This window comes from Tupaia chinensis, unplaced genomic scaffold (genome assembly GCF_000334495.1).
Source record: "Tupaia chinensis unplaced genomic scaffold, TupChi_1.0 Scaffold143796_1, whole genome shotgun sequence".
Taxonomy (NCBI): Eukaryota; Metazoa; Chordata; class Mammalia; order Scandentia; family Tupaiidae; genus Tupaia; species Tupaia belangeri.
The window spans coordinates 1,192,635-1,213,825 of record NW_006203646.1 but is presented as its reverse complement, the minus strand read 5'-3'; positions in this window follow the sequence as shown (position 1 = coordinate 1,213,825).

The following is a 21,191-nucleotide window of genomic DNA, read 5'->3' as shown; positions in this document are numbered from 1 at the left end:
GCTGAAATGGAAAGTTTAGAGGATATAGAAACATGGAAAATGGTTATAGATACTGGATACAGTATGGGAGGAGGGTGGGAGAAGGAGGAGAGTGTGAAGAAAGACATTAAAGAGAAAAAGAGAGAGGCAAGACATTTATGGGAAACAGGAAAGGAATATTATCTGTTGATGATAATGTGTATAGTATCCCCAACTGGACTGGTGTGAAATGTATTCATGTTGGAAAATTCACTTTATAAGCTATGTGTTGTATAGTGATTGAATGTATAGAAGAAATGAAAAGAAAAAATACATATAAAGTACTCAAAGATAAGACCTATCTTGTAGCATAAGGAGAATATGAGTTGATTGCAAACCCAGGATGTGGGTTTCAACCTTCTGTCTATCAAGAGCTATTAATCCATCCCCACATGAGGTCACCTTCTGCTACATTCTTTGGGAAATACATGGCAAAAGCTTGAGAAGAGAGCCTCAGTCTTGCAAGGTAGTAGTACAGTTTAAAGCCACATAGAGTTTAAAAAATGAATTATCTGATAAATTTTTAGAAGTCATCAATGGCAATGAAATGACAAACTCAGTAGGTGTTATTAAGAGTAATTATAGTAACATCTAGAAAGAAAACAACATCTGTGATTTGCCTGATTAATGGCTTAATGTAACAGTGCATCTGTTAATGAAATAACATTTTTAACATTCACGAGTGTACATTCACAAGGTCTGGAAACAGGGAAGGGGCTGTGGGGGAAGTAGGGTGCAGGGTGCCAGGTGGGTTATAGGAGATCAACCTCCTCCCCTGAGACTTTTTATTCCTTTTTGGTTACGTTGGCCAGATCGTGTAGCAAATTCAGAGATAAAGCAAATAATGCTAATAATAAACAAATACCTGCACTCCTGTAGTGGAAGAACTACTGCTCAAAATAATTTTTGGAAAAAATAAAGTACGTTTCCCTTGTGATTGGAGATAGTGTTACCCTAGCTTTACTAGTGTGCCAAAGTTGAATTGTATTAAATATGTTCACCATAGACTCTCGGCAAGCATGGGGCTTCTTCTAGAGAGAGTGGCTAGTACTCAAGGCGTAAACACATTTTCCTTGGAGCAACAGTTTTGTCTTTTGAATGCAAAGGAAAAGCAAAGTTCCCACCTGTAGTTTGAAAACCCCTGCAATGTGCCAGCTTCAGAGTGTATCGAGATACAATTGGGAAACCACATAATGGTCTCCTTCTCTTCCTCAAAGCTATAGTTTCTTTCTTCTTTGAGAACAAGGCACTAACGCCATCTGCTTCCTTAGGCTGCAGTAGATGAATGCAGGATATTTTATTGATTATAAAATGTATTTGGGCACATTCAGGCTGCAAGCTCTGTTGTGTCAGGAAGTAGCATTTGCCATCAACTTATCATAATGAAATCAATGGAAAGAAAATATAGCATTCTGTTAGAAAAGGAATGTGAATCTCTCACCCAGCAAGCCAAATGAAATTTCAAATGCAATGTAGAAAAGAAAAAGAGAAAAAGAAACTAGTTATACTCAGAGCCTGATTCAGAACTTAGAACCAGTGACTGTAAGAGGCACTTCCCCGTATTACCTAGGTAGGGCCGGGACATTTGTACTTACCCAGCAAAGCTGATGTCCCTACTGAGCAGGCTCCATTAGTTTGGAAAACAGTGCTTGAAAGGGACGGCGTTTCTCTCGTACAGCTTGGTTAAAATATTTCTCTTTCTTATGGCACTTTTCATTTCTCTAGTTATGTCTGATTATATCAAGGCAAGGCCTTAATCTAACACCCTCCCAAAAAATAGAGAAGAAGATACACTGGGATGGGGTGAGGAGAAAGAAAGAAACAAACAAAAAGTATGACCAATGAAAGCAAAGGAAAAAATAAGCTGCCTCTCTAGGCCTAGGAATGAAGGAGAAGAATAGCAAGTCTGTGAGTGTGGGGCCCTGCCCCAGAACAGTGAGGGCAGTGTTCTCAGGCTTGTCTGTATGTTCACATAGCAGCATCGCTGTTAGATGTGGCTCTTGCATAAATTCCTACTTTCCGTGAATCAATGGGTCAGCAATATCAAAATGCTTAAGTGATTTTTTTATGCATGGTACAAAAATGACTTTGTACATCTACCTTTTGTGATGCATGTAATTAAGTGTGAGATAGTTATAACCTTGTCGTTCTTTTTAGGAGCCTGGACTATAATTCGGTTGTTGGGTTTCAAGAGTACTTAAGAAGAAAAAGAAAGACTCTCAGCAGTGACTTTTATATGTGTCCTAGTAATAAATATGCCCTCAAAGCTTCAGCAGGCTCATTTTTACAGTGGTCATAGTTCTTATTGATTACTGTTTGATTATACAAAATAAGGAAAGTAGAACCAATATATCATATTTATGGATCATGTGAATGCTTCAAATACAAAAAACCACAATTATTTATGGTCTTATGGATAGCTTTGATTCATACCCTAAAAGGAAATTTTCATGTATAATCCTTTTACTGAGTTGCCTATAACTCAGCTAATTGGGGTAAATGCCATGAGCCAATTGCCATGTTGATGAGTAGTTATTGGTGTGTCCATAAATCAAAGAGAAAGTAGAACAAATTATAAACCTATTTTGAAGGTAGTGGAAAAGGAATATTACCAAGTTTGGGAATATAAGATATAAAGAAGTGAATATAATATCTAACTTCATGACAATCTTTATTTAAGATCTTGGTTGCTCGCTAAGATAACTGTGAACTTTGTTTACTGATGGATCTTACCAGACTACTAAGAAGAAATATGGACATAGGAAACATTTTAAAAGGAAAGAAATACTTAAAATATCTAAAGTATGAATTTCTGTCACTCTAAGATACAAGCTAGAAAATTGTAAGAACATATAATCAAATCTGCCTCAATTCTGCCCAGATTTGGACAGTCTAGAATTTTTTAAAAAGCCACTTGACATTTCATAGTTCTCCATCTGTGAAAGAGAAGAGTGCTTTCAAGTTCTTGTTTATTTTCTCCCCTTATCTCAGAGTCCCATGGTTTCTTGGCACAAGTATAACCCAAAATTACAGATTTGGTTAAATCATAGAATGTTAGCACCAGAAAATAATTGGAGATCATTTAATGTTTCTTTCCTGTGTCATGGGGGAGGATGCTGAAGCTCAGAGAAGTAAATATGTCTACACAAAGCCACACAGGAAGTTAGAGGTAGACATGAGATCACAAATCATATCTCCTTACTGCTAAGACCTTTCCCTTCACCACTTTCTCAATGAAGAACGAGGCCTGTGCGCTTTTGGGACAGGCATGTCAACAGCATCTATTGGGTTGTCATACTGACCAGCTGGTATAGAGTCCTCAAAGCATATGTCCATTTTCTAAGCTGCCTAGAAATTGTAAATGTACTAACAGGCACGGGGCAAATTATTTGTACCTGGAGTTAGAATTAAATATCATTGACTGGGGGCCAGCAGATGGCATCGTGGTTATTTGACTCTTACATGGCTAACCATGGTTCGAGTCCTGAACCCATGCCAGGTGCGTGTGTGCCCAAGATCCTGGGAGAAGAATGGAGGAGAATGGATTGCAGAATGGCCATCTTTTCCGGGGGGTGATTTCTCACTTTCCCCCTCACTGTTTCTGCTTCTCTCTTTCTCCAGTGAGCACACCAGCCCTAAGGCAAAAAAACCTTTAAAATAAATAAATAAATAATGTTATCTGGCTAATTAGAAACCTAATAATTAACACTAGATAAGCAGTGCTTTTTTTTTTTTTTTTGTTAGAGGGGCTTTCGTTTGTTTGGTTATTGGAAATCCTAATGACTCATGTTTAAAAAATCACACGTCAGGGGACCAGCAGATGATGTAATAGTTACATCGCAGGACTCTCACATGGATGACCACAGTTTGAGTCCCAGACCCTGGGTAGCTTGAATCTTACACCAGGCACATGTGCATGCATGGCCAGGATCTCTAGAGGAGAATGGGGGAAAAGGTATTACAGCATGGCTATCCCCCATGGGTGTGATTTCTTACTTTCTATCTGTCTCTCAAGTGAGTGCACATGCCCTATAACAAAAATTTCTCTTAAAAAAAAAAAAGATCACATTTCAGGAGCTTTACTGATAGTCCCATTTCAGCAGGCAGTTCTTCTATGTAAATGAATTTAGCATTTTTATGTATTTACATTTCTCATTGATAACATCATGCTTTTTAGTTCTCATAAAAACCAACAAAATCCTGAACATCACAAGGCAAGAAGAGCATTAAGCTTGGATTGAACAACTATGTCTGGTCTGTCCTCAAAGCTCCTGCATAAAATAAGAACAGCCTTGGAGCCAGCAGGTTATATAGTGGCTAAGGCACTGGACTCCCACATGGCCAACAATGGTTTGAGTCCCTGAGCAGGCAACTTGAAACTCACGCTGGGCACACATGCATGCATGCCCAAAATCCCGAGAGGAGAATGAAGAAGAAGGAAATGCAGTGGTGGTCATCTCTCCTGGATACTGACTTCTCATTTTCTGTCTCTGGCAAGTGCACGTGCCATATAGCAAAAAATTTCTTCTAAAAAAGAAATAAACACGTACACAAAAGAATAGCCTTTTCCTATCCAAAAGAAGCTGCTAGACTACCATCACATATGGGGTGAAATAGTGGCCAATTTTGCACACCAGGGGCAGTGTCCTTTTTACTTTTTCCTTGAATTTTACTTGCTTCCTGATAAACCTAAATAATGTTGAACAGCTGGGGAAAACCCATACTGTTTATTTCTTCTCTTTCATTTAAGTTGACAAGTTAACATTGCCACAACATTCACAATGAAGCTTTAGGCAGTTTCCTTCACCTCTATTTGACATATTATTTGCTAAAATTATTGCTGTAAAGTTTGTGGTTTTATTAAGAAAACAGAAATCTTATGTATTTTTCAACAAGATCCTCATTTCTAAGACATATATGATTAAAGACAAGCTTATATTCCTATCTGAAAATACAATCTTAAACTTTTTTCTTACACACATGACACACATACACACACACACACACACACACACAGAGAGAGAGAGAGAGAGAGAGAGAGAGAGGAGCATATCTACATTTCTCTGACCTAGAAGTCAGAGGTCAGGTTTTCATAGGCTTGTATAAGAGAAATCTTTCTCTTCTCAACAACTCAACTACATGTTATTACTCTAAGTTCTGGACACTAACTGACCTTCCTTAAGAGCCACTAACTGTTACTAACTGGTGAGAACTAATATTTTAAGATTTATTAGGATTACATAATTAGACATTGCTTCAACTTCTCAGAAATATTTGATGAGAAAGATCATGGTGGGACCAGCAGTTAGCGTAATGGCTATGTCGCTGGACTCCCACGTAGTCGACCGCGGTTCGAGTCCCGGACCCGGTGGCTTAAACTCACGCCGGGCGCGTGTGCGTGCGTGCCCAAGATCCCGAGAGGAGAATGGAGGAGAAGGGATTGCGGCGTGGCCATCCCCCCTGGGGGGTGATTTCCTGCTTTCTATCTCTCTGTCTCTCTCTGTCTGTCTGGCGAGCACACGCGCCCTATAGCAAAAACCTCTCCAAAAAAAAAAAATTTAAAAAAAAAAAAAAAAGAAAGATCATGGTATTCATTCAACTTTACATGTGCAAATTAAGAAAATCAAGATAGAGGTACTTAATGGTGGAAGAAGTGAAGGATGTATTATTACACACACAATTTACCACTATTCAATCACATTTATCAAAGGGAAGCTAATACATTTCTACAAGGATTAATTCTTTATCAGTCACTGGGGAAAGTATCATTGGAATTGCATAAGATAGATCGGCTTCTAATTTCATTTCTGCCACCATTTACTGATTGCTTGACTTTTTTTTTTTTTGGAGAGATTTTCACTGTAGGGCGCGTGTGCTCGCCAGACAGAGAGAGACATAGAGACAGAAAGTGAGAAATAACCCCCCAGGGGGGATGGTCACGCCGCAATCCCTTCTCCTCCATTCTCCTCTCGGGATCTTGGGCACGCATGCACATGCGCCCGGCGTGAGTTTTAAGCCACCAGGTCCAGGACGCGAACTTTGGTCAACTACGTGGGAGTCCAGCGACATAGCCATTACGCTAACTGCTGGTTCCCCTGATTGCTTGACTTTTAAAACTTTTTCTCAGCCTTAGTTTACTCATCTGAAAAAGGATAACATTTATTTTGCATAGTTAATTTAAATTATATGGTTTGAGTCCAGGACCCAGCAGCTTCAAACTCACACTGTGCACATGTACATGTGTGCCCAAGATTCCAAGAGGAGACTGGAGGAGAAGAGATTGCAGTGTGGCCATCCTCCCCAGAGGTGATTTTTCACTTTCTGTCTTTCTCTCTCTGGTGAGTGCACATGCCTTAAAGCAAAAATCTTTCTCTTAAAAAAATTATATATGTCTGACATCATATATGCATAGATGTATATAGCTATATAATATGGCATAATAAACACTCAAGGGACCAGCAGTTAGCATAATGGCTATGTCGCTGGACTCCCATGTAGTTGACCGCGGTTCAAGTCCTGGACCCGGTGGCTTAAACTCACTCTGGGCACGTGTGTGTGCATGCCCAAGATCCTGAGTGGAGAATGGAGGAGAAAGGATTGCGGTGTGGCCATCCCCCCTGGGGGTGATTTCTCACTTTCTGTCTCTCTGTCATGTCTGAGACTCAACTATGCAGTCAGCTGTGTGGAATCAAGCTCAAGACCATATATTGAAAGATTAAAAAATGCTAACCAAAAACTTACATCCCCTTTATATTAAGTATATTGAAAGTTTGAGTGGTTATGGCTGTTTTCCCATGTTTTATCAGTTTCATTAACAAATCAGCCAAATAAGTACACCCATAGCAATACCAACTTCTTTAATAAAAAGGTAGCTGATTTTCTTGAAAATATCAGAAGAATCTTCTGAGGGAGCCAGTGGTTAACATAATGGCTATGTCGCTGGACTCCCATGTAGTCAACTGCGGTTCGCATCCCGAACCCGGTGGCTTAAAACTCACTCTGGGCGCGTGTGCGTGCGTGCCCAAGATCCCGAGAGGAGAATGGAGGAGAAGGGATTGTGGTGTGACCATCCCCCCTGGGGGGTGATTTCTCTCTTTCTGTCTCTATGTCTCTGTCTGGCGAGCGCACACGCCCTATAGCAAAAACCTCTAAAAAAAAAAAAAAAAAAAAGAATCTTCTGAGTCAAATACCTTGTTTATGAAGTGTACCAAATGTCAGTGACACAGGCTGAATTTGTTGTTTGAACAAAGGACAGCAGTTTTAGACAGTGTGATGGTATCAATCTTTCTATCTTTCCTTTTGCAGTGGAGTTTGTAAAGAAAGAAGTTATTAGTTTGGAAGGGCTGCTGTAAAATAGTACCAGAAACTAGGTGGGTTAAAGAGCAAAAATGTATTTCCTCACATTTGAGGTCCAAAGTCTAAGACCAAGGTATTATTAGAGTTGGTTCTTTCTGAGGACCACACAAGAGGATCTGATCCCTGCCTCTATCCAAGCTTCTGGTTTGCTGGCAATCTCTAGTATTCCTGGCTTGTAGATGTATCTTGATCTCTGCCTTTATGTCACATGACTTTTTTCCCTCTGTGCATGTTTCTATGGATGATTATAAGAACGCCAGCCACATTGGATTAGGGGCCCATCTTACTACAGTATGATCCCATCTAACTAATTAAATCTGTGATGACCTTATATCTAAATAAAATTATAATCTACGGTTCTAGGGGTTAGTGCTTCATATATGAACTTTGGCAGATACAATTCAATTCAGCAAGAGAGAGGAGAGGTGATGGTTCTGAACTGGCAGAACCTCTAACCTGCAATGTAGACGAACAAAATCAAATTGGATACCAATAAAAATCACAGAAAAATCAGGTACCATTGGTAGTGTATGTGCTGAATGTAACTGGGTCTTTTTTTTTTTTGGAAGTCAAGAGTAAATTGATTTGATGGCATCTAGAAAGTCTGTATAGTCTTCAAATCAGTAGGCATTCTGAATAAAAGTCAACAAAGGTTAACAGATGATAATCAATTTATTAAAATAGTTGACTTAGTCTGTAATGGTGACTTCAACCTCAACTCCTAGTCCAATACTGATGGAAGTAATCTGTTTAACAAGCTCAGAAAGACTGTGCAAATCAATGAGTTGGTTGTGGATTCTCATCTGGAAATGATGACAAGTCTTAGAACCTTCACCACAAGTTGTTCTTTTTGTAGTGATTGTCAAAATCTTGGTAGGCATGCAAACTGGTTTTTTCACCTTAAGATTCTTTTCATTTGCACCTCTGATTAAGTCAGCACACACTTTCTCCATGGACTTTGCATTGCGTCTGGTTAAAGTAATTCTAATTTGGTGAAGGGCCACCTCTGGCTCCATGGGTGTTTTTCCAATATCTTTCAAAGCTGCGGTGCAGCTTCCTGAGTGACTTGTTCTTGGGTGAGGGCGAACAGTGATGAGTCAGGAGCAGGAGCAAACTGACAGGAGCTCCACAGCACCTGCATCCATGTCTTCTGCAAAAAGACTAGTGCCTTTTAAAGGATGTCTACTCATGAAATAGCTAATTCTTCTTATTGATATATGTCATTGATATTGAAGGTGGATGAGTACGTTAAAGAATGAGAAGTGCTTATTAGGATCCAGAATGAAACTAGGAGCTCTGTTAAGAGCTCTGATAAAAAAACAGAAATATTCTTGAATTTCCAAATTGACTAGTTGTCCATTTTGCTTTTCAGCATATTGTTTACAATCAACCTAATATTGTTAAATAAGCATAGTTCATTCTTGATGCTGCAAAAATGGCTTCTAAAATTTCATTTGGACTCTGGACTCTTCACAGAGACACAAAATATTCTGTTCTGGATCCATCCATCTTTTCAAGAGCCCTTCATTAGTTATAAAGGGAGTGGGTGAGGTGGCTTGATATGAACTTATTGAAATAGACCCCATGTATATGAGTCAAAGAGTTTTCACATCTTTCAGGTAGGAAAGAAACTCTAACCCACAAAATCAACTTTAGTTAATTGATCAATATTTCTTAAGTAGGGGGCTGGCATATAAAATGTTGTCAGGTAGTATGAAACAATGTAAGATGGGAATTAAAAAGAATAATACAAAACATATCTTTGATGAAATGTTTCTTTTTTGTTTCCTTTTGCAGTGATATAATTTTTTAAATGGCTGTCTCAGTCTGGTGCTACCGTGATTTTTATCCTTAACATACTCTAATCTTTGTAGCACTAAGGAAGATAGCACTGATGAGAGATTTAGATGGGTGCCATTGTTTACCTGGAACATGGTTTTATTTCTTTACTAGATTTATTTTTATCATTACTTTTTAGTTATGGCAACTTTGATATTAGTTTTTCATTTATGGATGGGATAAATATTTCTAAAAAAATAAATTAAGTAGAAAGTAAATTTAACGGAAATGATAAAGTATACCTAGCTTTGGTGGTATAGGCAGTAGGGACACTGCTACATGATGCCACAGACCGTGTGAAAAGCCTCCTGGTTTGCATCCCAGTCTGCCTCAAGGTGCTGGGCATGCCTGTGGGTGCATCTGTGATCCTGGCTGACTGGAGGGCGGGGGTGAGGATCAGGGCATGAAGACCCTATCAGGGCAAGAGAGTGCTTGTCTAAGGAAATAAAAAAGAGAAAAGTACAAAACAAATAACATTCATGCATTTAAGCAAAATTTGAAAGATGGCAGGCAAATGCCTAAAAATTGAGAAACAGTGAATTCATGCTTTTATTTACTCCAAAGGCATTTGTGTACACGAACAAAGCGTTTTACTGGATGCTCAATAAATATGTTTAATTGCAGGAAAAAGTAGTATTCTGCATGTGAATTTGCATGTTTTGGTTGGGCAGAAAGCAAAAACCCAGAAATCTAACAAATCCTTCTTTTGCTGCAATAAAGCTAGGACCATATTCGAAACACCTTTGGAGCTGGTGACAATGCCTTCTCCTTCCTTGCTGTTTTTATTCCTGGCCACCTTGTTTTGCATTATGTTTTATCCCACAAGCCACCGCTGATCCTTTTGGGAATAGGCAGAGTATATAAAAAGGGAGGTGATTAATCACTATTTGTTGAATAAATGAATACGTAAGTGAATGAATAAGTAAACAGGGAAAACAGATGAGCTGAGAGGGAGAATCACATAGCTCTGATTGTTCTCAGCTTTCCTGTTTTAATAAGGAAGTTTGATGCAAGGAGCACACTGAGACTCTAACAAGGAAGGTAGCACCCTGCATGGCCCTGATGGGGAACGTGAAGCCTGCACTGGCAGGAAATCAGAGAAAAAGCAGTTCCTTGTTGAGTGTTTGTCCTTTCCCCAGATGTTTTGGCAGGGCTGGCTGATAACTCCATGTAAACAATAGACACAGAAATGATTTTTTAGGCAAGTCAGAGGAAGCTGGAGTTTATAGACACCGTGGCTAACCCTCAGGATCAAAAGTATTGATTCCTAGTTTATAGGAATCATGAAAATAGAAGCCTTTGTTTTTGATAAAAAGGAAAGTTATTAAATCCCATTTGGAGTGGAAACTCAGACTGAATTAATAAGAAAGAAAAAAACATGGAACAGAACGAATCTGTCTTTGTTCTCTGCTGAAGAAGGGCATCAGCTCTTCCAGGGACAAGAGAAAATCCCTCGTGGCCCATGCATGTTGTTTTCATCCTAGTTGATGAGATGATTCATAGGCTATTGAAGAAAATATCTGTGGCAGAGCAAAGAGAAACACCAGAGCGAATTTAACGTATTGTTCTTGACTCTCTAGCTTTGAGCACTTCTTACTTTGTGTGACAGTAATTTAGGCACATGTTCTCTTTCTTCTCCTAAGTTGGACTCACCCAGAGGCAAGATCTACTTCTTGATTCATTTTTGTATTCTTCACAATATCCATTACTTGAGAAACAAGTAATAGATAGATGCTCAGTATATTTTGCTGATGTGTGAATGACAGTAGTCATTTGAAAAATCACTTCACATGCTATAAAAATTATTTTCCATGAAAGTTTGAGCACCCATCACAAATCAGATACTACTGTAGTCCCGGGAGGAAATTAAAGGAACAGTGCAACAGCTCCTGTTCTTGCAACAGTTGTGAGCCCATGACCGAGAAAGCCATGAAAATTAATTAACTATTTAAAAAAATATTTTGTCAGAGGGCACATGCAATTACCAGAGATAGAGAAAAAAGAAACCTGAGAAAGTACTTTCTATCCAGGATGGTCATGCCACAATCTCTTCTCCTTCAATCCTCCATTCTTTCAGGATTTTGGGTATACGTGCACAGACAGGCACCTGGCATTTTTCTTAAGCCACTGTGTCCAGAACTTGAACCACGTAGTAGGCCATGTTGGATCCAGCTGCCTACTACCACAACATGGACTAGCCTGCAATGAACTATTATACAGTTGAGAACATAAGAAACAAAGTGACAGGGAGATAAGGCAAAAGGATGTGATTACACAGAGAAAGGGGAAAGAAATTTCAGCCTTGGGGAGCAGAGATACTTATAGTGAGAAAGAGAATTTAATGGAGGCATTGAAGGATGAAATTCAACAGGTATAGGTAACTCTGGAAAAGGATATCTTTGGAAAGAATGGTACCATTTGGAGATTGGGTAGAATCGAGTCAGAATATGTTAGGGGCACTGGGCAGTTTAAAGAGATACAATAATGTCCAGAGGGGTGTGTGTGTGTGTGTGTGTGCGGGCGCGCGCATGCGTGCCCTGGGAGGTGTTGGTTGAAAGTAATGGAAAGAATCAAGGTGTTATAGCCCATCTGGGTGACACAGAGTTCACAGTCTTAAAAACCAGTGCATTCATTTGGATTTAGCTGTAAATAAAGAAGGTCATAAGGCAGGGGCATGGCACTATCAAAGCTGCTCTCTAGGCTTTAGTACCATAATTGGTTCATCTGACCAACACATTGAGGGAGGAGTTATTAACATCTTCCATGTTTGTCCTTTTCTTCCCAGGAACTGTGGGTGCACCATCTAAAAGGAGCCTACACAATATGACAACTGATTCAGAGAAAAGTCTCCATGCCAGAATTTCATCCATTTTATCCTAGGTAATAAGAAAGAACCACATAAGAGAAAGACCATGGGAGATTTCCACTAAAGCACAAAGTGTCCTTGTCTATATTTGAGGTAGCTATTTAAAAACAAATACATTTTTTAAAGCTTTTTTGTGTATGTGTGTGGGGTAATTTCTCCATTAAAAGGAATGACTTAAGCATTTATTTTTACTTTCCAGCCGGAAATGTATTCCTGGGTAATCAAATACCCAAAGCTGATGCAGGGAGAGCTCTGCCTCACAAAAGAACGTCACCGGAGAAGCATAGGATGAGTGATGGAATTAGATTAAACGTTTTGCATACTGTAAGGTAATTGATTCAGTCATAGAATTCACAAATGGTATTAAAACTATTAGGCAAATGGAAATATAAGCGTGTAATGAATAAAGCACAAGTGATATCTCATCACTCCCCTGACCCAAACTCACCATTGGCCCCATTTCACTCTGAGTAAGACCTGAAGGCCCACAAATTCTCACACAATCTGCCCCTGTTACTTCTCTGACCACAGGGTGGCTGTCCTGGCCACAGTGACCCCCTTTGGACACACTGTCATGTACCCTCCTGAGGGTCTTTTCTCACTAGTCTTGCTGTCTGGATTGCTCTTCCCCTAGGTATCTGTAGGGCTAACTCTTGCCTAATTAAATCTCTGTCAAGGGTCAACTTCTCAACTTCTATTTATAAACACACCCCACCCCATTGTTACTCTTTGTCATTTCAAACTTTTGTTACCCCACTCTCCTTTTTTCTAAGAGGCAGTTATCAACTTCTAATCGATGATAGTATTTACTTATGCTGGGAGGTAAAGATTTTTGTCTTTTGTTCACTGCAAAAATCTCAGGCATCTAGAATAACACCCGGAACGCAACAGTTGCTCAAATATTTGTTTCACGTATTCAATAAAAGGCTTATGGGCAAAGGAGTCTTTTGTGAATTTCACTTGATAAGTGGCTCCTGCCCTGCCTAGGCATGCAGCAGTAGCACAGATCAGATGTGTGGACTGGCCTCTGCATACTTGGAGGGGCAGTCTTGGCCCATGGGCATCCACTACCATAAATATGTGAGAAATGGTGCCTAATTAGAGGATTAGGGAATATATTAATGTTGAGAAATTTATGAGCTTGGAGAAAAGAAAATCAGTGCCTGTGACAAAGAAATCTGTTAGAAAAACATAAATTCATAGAGGGCAAGAGAGAGGGCAGTATGAATTTCTAGACCAAGGGCCTCTCTGCTTCAAAGATCCAGAAGTTGTTCTTCTCACAAACTTCATTAAGCAGCCAATGAATTCTCTCCTTGCCCACATCTGAACTTGCCTCATTTTGTGAGCTATTCCATAAGCCCCTCTAGGGTCTGCACACTGGTTAAAAAAAAAAAAAAAAGAAAGTTTCATCAGGCCAGGGAATAAGGCAGTCTTAAATCTGGAAGAGCTTTTTCTTGGGTAGGAGAGATAACATCATTACTTCTCTGGAGGCAGGAAGCAGTGGGAGGAAGGCAGAAGTAAGGAGCTCAATGCCCTTCCTTCTTTCCTTCCTTCCTTCCTTCCTTCCTTCCTTCCTTCCTTTCTTTTTTAAACTAGAAGGCACATGTGTTCACCAGAAACAGACAGACAGAGAGAGAGAGAAGAGAGATGTGTGGCTATGCTGTAATTCTTTCTCTGTACTTTCAGGATTTGGGGCACAGTATATATTTTTCAAGCTGCCAGTGCTGGGATTCAAACCACACACTTGACCATGTAGGACCCAGCTTTCTTAATCACCAGGCCACAGGCTGGCCTGCAGCTCAGTTCTACCACAGACTGTGAAGCCATTCCATTTTCCCTTCTACAATTGGCTTTGCCTTTCTTTGTTCCTGAGATTATGATCTTTGATATTTTCCATTTCTTTGGTTGAAGAATCACATGAATTAAGATTCATGAAGGCACAGAATGGATGTTGGAAATCTGCAAATCCACAAGCCCTAGATATTGTCTCTAGATTTAATAAATATTAGATTTTACACATACATAGATCTGGTATTACTAGGAATAATGAAGTATGAATCCCATTTAAAATGTTGTTAAATTCACAGTATAGTTTGCCCTAACACTCATAACACTGTTTCCTCACAACAGCTTGAATAGACAAACTTAGTTGTTATTGTTACAATAGTAGACAAAATATTCATCAGTGGGGGAAAAATAGGGTGGGGACAAGTCATCTAGATCAAGCTCCTCAATTACATGCTCAATATGATGAAAAACCAAAGAGATAGAGAAATCATAAGGTCTCGTGGTGAAATGGCAGAGGGCTAGGGTAGAATCCAGATCTCTGGATTCCTGTCTCATTACTCTTTCAACACCACACTGACCTGCCAGCCACCTGCAGCCTTCCACCATTGCTCAGGAATGGATGTTCTCCTGTCCTTTGATCTCAGGCAGCTTAACCTCTGCTAGGGCAGAGTGCGCATGGATCTTACTCTTCAAGGTAAGAAGTGCTTCTTGCAAAACAAGTAGCTGCTGCCCATCCACAGGCAGGGGGGTACAGCAGGATTCTCAGGAAGAACAGCCTAAACCCTAACTTTTCCCTCTAACACAGAACTCCTTAGCTGGCCTCTGCCTCTGCTCTCACCCCAAATCAATCCGCTCTCCACATGAGAGCCTGAGAGATGTTTTCATAATGGAAATCCACGGATTTACTCAGTAAGTCTTTAAGCACCTAATACATGCTGTGCACTGAAGACATTATCAGTGAGCAGAAAAGTCTTTTATTTTTTCGAAGCCTACACAGAAGTGGCAGGAGATGTCATGAGACATCTGGCACCCCTTCCTGGCATCATGGTGTTTCTCCTTCACAGCATTTATCAGAATTTGGGACTAGCAGTTGGCATAATGGCTGTGTTGCTAGACTCCCATGTAGCTGGCTGCAATTCGAGTCCTAGACTCCGTGGCTTAAACTTAGGCCTGGCACGCATGCGTGCCTGCCCAAGATCTTGAGAGGAGAATGGAGGAGAAGGAATTGAGGCATGGCCATCCTTCCTGGGGGGTGATTTCTTGCTTTCTATCTCTCTGTCTCTCTCTGTCTTTCTGGCGAGCACATGTGCCCTATAGCAAAAACCTCTAAAAAAATTATATTCTTGTCACTTGATTAATATCTGCGTCTTCTACCAGAATGTAAACTCCACAAAGGTGGATACCATGTATTATTTGACTTATCCTAATTCCTAAGCCAATAGGGATTTAATAGATAGCTATAATGTGTGTGTGTGTGTGTGTGTGTGTGTGTGTGTGTGTGTGTGTAAAAAGGACATTACCTAAAGATTCTCTTTATAGATTGTTAAGGTCTCCTCAGCTGGGAATTTCAGGTATTCACCATGAGCCTGCTGATTTTTTTTTTTAATTAAGATAAAAATCACATAACATAAAATCTACCATTTAAAGTGTACAAGCGGTGACTTTTAGTACATTTTCAATTTTGTGCAGCCATCATCTTTATCATCCTCCCAAAGGAAAAATCCCTGCCCGTTAAGCAGTCACTCCCCATTTCCCCAAGCCCTGCCCCAGCTCTTGGCAACCACTGATCTATTTTTGGTGCCTTTGCATTATCTGTTCTGGATATTTAATATAAGAGGAATCATACAACAATATATAACTTTTGTATCTGGCTTCTTTCATCTAACATAATGCTGAGTTTCCATTGCATAGTAGCATGGATCAGAGCTTCATTATTTTTTTTTTTGGTTTGGAAGAATAATATTCCATTGTGCCATATGCCATATTTGTCTGTTCATCATTTGATGAACCCAAGAGCCCTCCTGAGCATGGAGGTGGGGATGGGGGACAACAACCCTACATTGGTGGGTTTTTCTACTCTAACTCTGTGAAAATGACCTGACAGTGTCTCATATCAGAATTCCCAGAATAAGTGAGATGTGTCATCTTCACCTACAGAAACTTAGATTCTGAGCCTACCAGCTAGAGGAAAACCAAAGGGACATGAAAATTTAAAAGTGTCTAATTATTATTAAAAATAAGAAGACTAGAAACAAGGGGCTAGAAAGGGGTACAAAGAAATTTGGGGTGACGGATATGTTTATGGATCTTGATTGTGGTGATGGTTTCTCATATGTCACGACTTAAATTGTATGTTTTCACTATGCACCGTTTATTGTATGCCCATCATACTTCAATAAAGCTATTAAAAACTAAAAAAAAAATAAAAATAAAAACAAAAACAAAAAACCCAGAGTAAACAACAGCAATGAAACGGCACTTAAAGTTTTTCTCTGGGGTCTCTTCCTTAGCTGAGCAGAGGCACAGAATCCCCACTATGCTGGCCACCCTGAGCAGAAGCCTTCCAGCCTAGTTAAGAACACTCTGAGCAGAGGTTTTTGTTGTGTTTTTTATTGTTTAATTGTTCCCAAAATGATGTGAGCTCAGATACACAGACCCATAGCTCCTGTAGAAAATTCACCACGTTGCATGTGGTCATTGCCATCAGCTCTCCTGAGGTTGCCTTCTACCCCCTTAGATACTGAAGTCTCCAGTTTATGAACAAGGAACGCCTCCTAAATCTTTCATTTATTTATTTTTCTCTCCTTTCCTTTGCTCAGACTTCCTTTTTCATTTCCTTGTTCTTCTTTTCTGGTTCTATTCCCACTTTAAATATCAAAATCAACTACCATTTGCTGAATACTGGGAGGTCAAGTACTTTATATTATTTTATTTAACCCTTAAAACCACCACAGAAAAGAGTCTCCATAGCTATTTTTATTTTACAGGTGAGGGAAATGATGCTACAAGAGGTTCAGAGGCTTATTGAGTTCCTGCTTCTTGTGAATGCAAAGGTAGGATTTGAACCTGGGCCTTGTCTAGCATCTGAGCTCTTAACCTCCAAATGTGATTTCTTTCATGATTTCCCCAAATTTCACTCTCTTTTTTCCTTTACATAAATATTAATATGTGTGTTATTGACATAAGATGAAATATATAGATATAGATATAGATACATATTTAATTTGCTAGAAGGTGCATGTACTCACCAGAAAGAGACAGAAAGAGAGAAGTTTAAGTGAAATAACACTTCCATGGAGGATGGTCATGCTGCAGTCCCTTCTCCTCCATTTCTCTTTTTAGGATTTTGGGCATGCATGCATGAACACATGCCAGGCATGTTTTTTAATCCATTGCTTCTGGGACTTGAACTATATACCATTAGCCATGTGGGATCTAGTCACCTTAACTACCATACCACTTTTATGTTTATAAAATATAATGTAGTAGAGTATATTGGATGGCATGAAAAATGATCAGTGCATGCTGTTAAGCACAAAAACATGTTCAAGGGACCAGCGTAATGGCTATGTCACTGGACTCACATGTAGGCAACCGCGGTTCGAGTCCCAGACCTGGTGGCTTAAGCTCACTCCGGGTGCGTGTGCATGCGTGCCCAAGATACTAAGAGGAGAATGGAGGAGAAGGGATTGCAGCATGGCCATCACGGGGGGGGGGTGATTTCTTGCTTTCTATCTCTCTGTCTCTGTCTTTCTGGCAAGCACACATGCCCTGTAGCAAAACCTCTCCAAAAAAAGAAAAAAAAAAAAACATGTTCAATAATTACGTACTCTAAGATCAGTACATAGGTATATAATAAATAAGAAGCATATACACCAAAATATCTCAGTGGTTGTCTGTATCAAGGGATAGTGGATGAGATTTACCTCATTCTTTTTGCTTATCAGTATTTTAAGTATTTGTGATGAACGTGTATTACTCGTGTAATTGAAAAACATAGCAGTATAAATGAAAAGTATAAATCCTTTTGGAGAGAAGGGAGTATTTTTATTTTTCTCCTGATAATCTTGGTTCTAACTAGTGAGCAGTGTCTCTTTCCTCCCAGGAAAGCAACATAATGTGGTTGTTTGAAGATCATAGGAGAGTATCAGAGGTGCAAATCAAAACACATCTAAAGCAAAACTCAGTTCTCAGCTCAGAAGGGGATTTCTTCCCATGAGTCATCACAAGCCAAACTGAGAAAGGAGCTCTGTCATGGGAGTGCTTTGCAAATGTTGTGGACTTCACTCAGAAGCCATTCCCCCCTCACCCCTATCAGCTTTTTCCTCTCTTTTCAGGGCTGGGCACTTCCATTCATACCTACCTTCCAAAATCGCTCATTGTTTGCTCTTGGTACAGTGTTAATAGAAATTAAGGGGTTCTTAAAAAATTAACTTAAAGTCCTTATGCTTCCCCACTTGATTGTGAACCAATTCAAGGAAAGAATTATGTCTACTTTGTTTCTCAGTGTGTCCCCAGCAGCCAGGATCATTCATTTAATTAAAAACTGGTTAGAATATCTACTTAGTTCCAAGGCCTGTGCTGAGTGCTGAGGATTTAGTAATGAGAAAGCAAAGTCCAGACCCTTCCCAGCTTATGGGAAGGAACAAGCATAAAAACGCAGTCAAACAAAATGCTGGTCAACTGTGTAAAGTGCCATGAAGGAAATATACAAAGTGACAAAAGAAAGTGACTGAGCAGTGGGTTTTAATGATGGTGGCCAGGGAAGGCCTCGGTAGAGACAATTTTGAGCTGAGAATGAAAGTCCATAATATCTACTTATCAAATGTTTGTTTTATGAATGAATGAGTCAGCTATTCTACATTTCCCAACAGTACCTTGTAGACAGCAGGAAACGAAAAATGGCCGAACTTGATTCAGACGATAGATTATTGAGCTCTTTTATCTGTTAAGTACCTTATTTTGTAGACTCCACCTCTCTTAACCTTTCTAGCAACCACATGATGCAGTCCTTCATTGTCACAGTCTGCCAATGAAGAATGCACTCAGGGAAATTAACGTGTCCAATGTCACATAGCTCTACTGTGAAAATCCTGCCACTGGGCCTTTGCATATGCTGCTCCTTCTGCCTAGAATGTTGTTCTTTCTTCTCCTCAATCCTTCTACTCTTCCTGGTAAAGTCTTCAGAAGATTCCTCAATTGCCACTTCACTGGGGAAGCCTTTCCTAACCTCTTTCTGGCATCATGGTGCTGGTTTAATAATGAAACCAAGACCTAGGCCCACATCTGTTGGGCATCCTCCAAAGTGCACCTATTTGTACTAATCACAAAAGAAGTGAAGATTTGAGATCACATACAAAAAGAGTTTAGTGAGAGAACTAACTAAACACACACACACAATATCATTTATATTGTGAAAATTCAAAACCAGATGATAGTTTGACAGAAGTAATTAGCTCTCTTAAGTATGAGGTGAAATTCTAGAAAAACCAGACCATTTTTTATAAGACAAAAAGAAAATAGATTTCATTGCTTTATAGACACCTCAGCTAGGCACTTAGACTTCCAAAAGATACACCTGTAGGCAAGAGAATTTAAGAGTACCAACTGAGTGAAATTTCCAGTTTGCCATTGCATACTTTCAGTTTGGCATTGCAACTGATTTGCTGTGTGGCCTTACAGAAACAAATTCCCATTCAACTTCAGGGTCTCCAATGATGCCCTCACTGTCAAACATTTGACTTTGTGAGTGATTTCAGCAAATGTGTGAGGGAGACCTAGTGGAGAAACACAAGCCATTTAAAGAGATTAAAGAATGCCATTGTTGAAAATCGTTTTGAAGTCAGTTCTGGGAGAAAGAAATGGAGCCCATGATGGAGGAAGAAAGAATAATAACAGAGCAAGAACTGAAGGTGATGAAGAGAAAAATTGAGGCATCTTTTCTTCTCAAATAGCCTTTAACTCCTTGATGGCAATGCCTGTTTTTCCTAATATATTTTTCTCCTATAGGACCTACCAAAAGGCCCTACACATATTAGTTGCCAACTGATTGACAACTGATTGCTCAATAATTTAGCACATTCTGAGAGGTGGGGAAGGATATTGTTGGTGCAAAGACATGTTGATTAATAAGTGATGGTGGAGACAAGAAAGACTCAAAATCAGATGACAAGAGGGCTCACTGTGTAAGCTTCATGAGTTTGGCTCTGGAAGTTAGCATTGGGTGCACTTTATGTAGGATCATACACATGATTAACCTCCTGTGTTTTATGATATCCATCAATCTGTGGATGGCAGCATTTGATTTAGAAGAGAAGGGGGACCAACTGCCTCATGCCACAAATTAATATTAATATTACTTATAGTAGTGAATGACTGATGGTTTATTATTGACCATGTGAAATATTGAGGGAGGAGACCATCAGCCAAATCATTACATGTTTATAGACAGAAGCTGAAGCTCAGAGAACCCAACTTGCCCAAGGTCCTGGAGCTTATTTGTGTCAGACTCAAAACCACAACCTAATCTGCTGATTTAATTTTCAGGTTGCTAGGTTGAGTCTCAAAAATACCTGTTCTTGTTCTCCACTTGGTGAGACTGAGCAGATTGCAGGCACCAGAGCTTGAAGGCATCCCACGTGTGTTTCCCATCTCACTATCTCTAGTGCACAGAGGAAGAGGCATTCCCAGCAGGTCTGGCTGTCTGCTCCCACAGGTCCAAACACATTTCATTGCCTGCATTGGGGGTGGACTTCACAGAGTCACCCCCAGAGGGACTAGAGCCCAAAGCATCTCAGGAAGTGAAAAACTTGTAATAACATGAATCTGTTCTTTTCTGTTTTGTACAATATTTTAAATGCTTAACTGTTTGATGATCCTCTGCAAATGAAATCATTCCGAAGCCTCGACACGGTTTTGATATCCTTGTTTTCATTATATTTAGGGTATCATAGAACAGCTCCCATCATCATTTAATGAGTCTCTGTCACATGCCTGACAGGGTTGCAGCTCAGCTACTCCCTTCAGGGGTCAACCAGGAGCAGAGCATGGCTTGCCTATCCCCACGTATGCTTTCTCTGTGTTGAAAGGAGGTCAGGTGTGCAAAGCAACCATAAGCTGCAGCTCTAGCTGCTCCTCAGGTCAGTGAGGAATGGATTCAGCTTTAGGAGGCCATCTCTGACTAGTGGCCCAGGTTGGTGTCTGCCTGGTGGGTGAAGAGCCAAGGGCGTGTGGGAGGTCACAGTATCCATGGGGCAGCCTCACCTGGCAGCTCTGTAAGTACAGGCTTGAGCACTGAGGGTTTTACCAACCCCACATGGAGAGC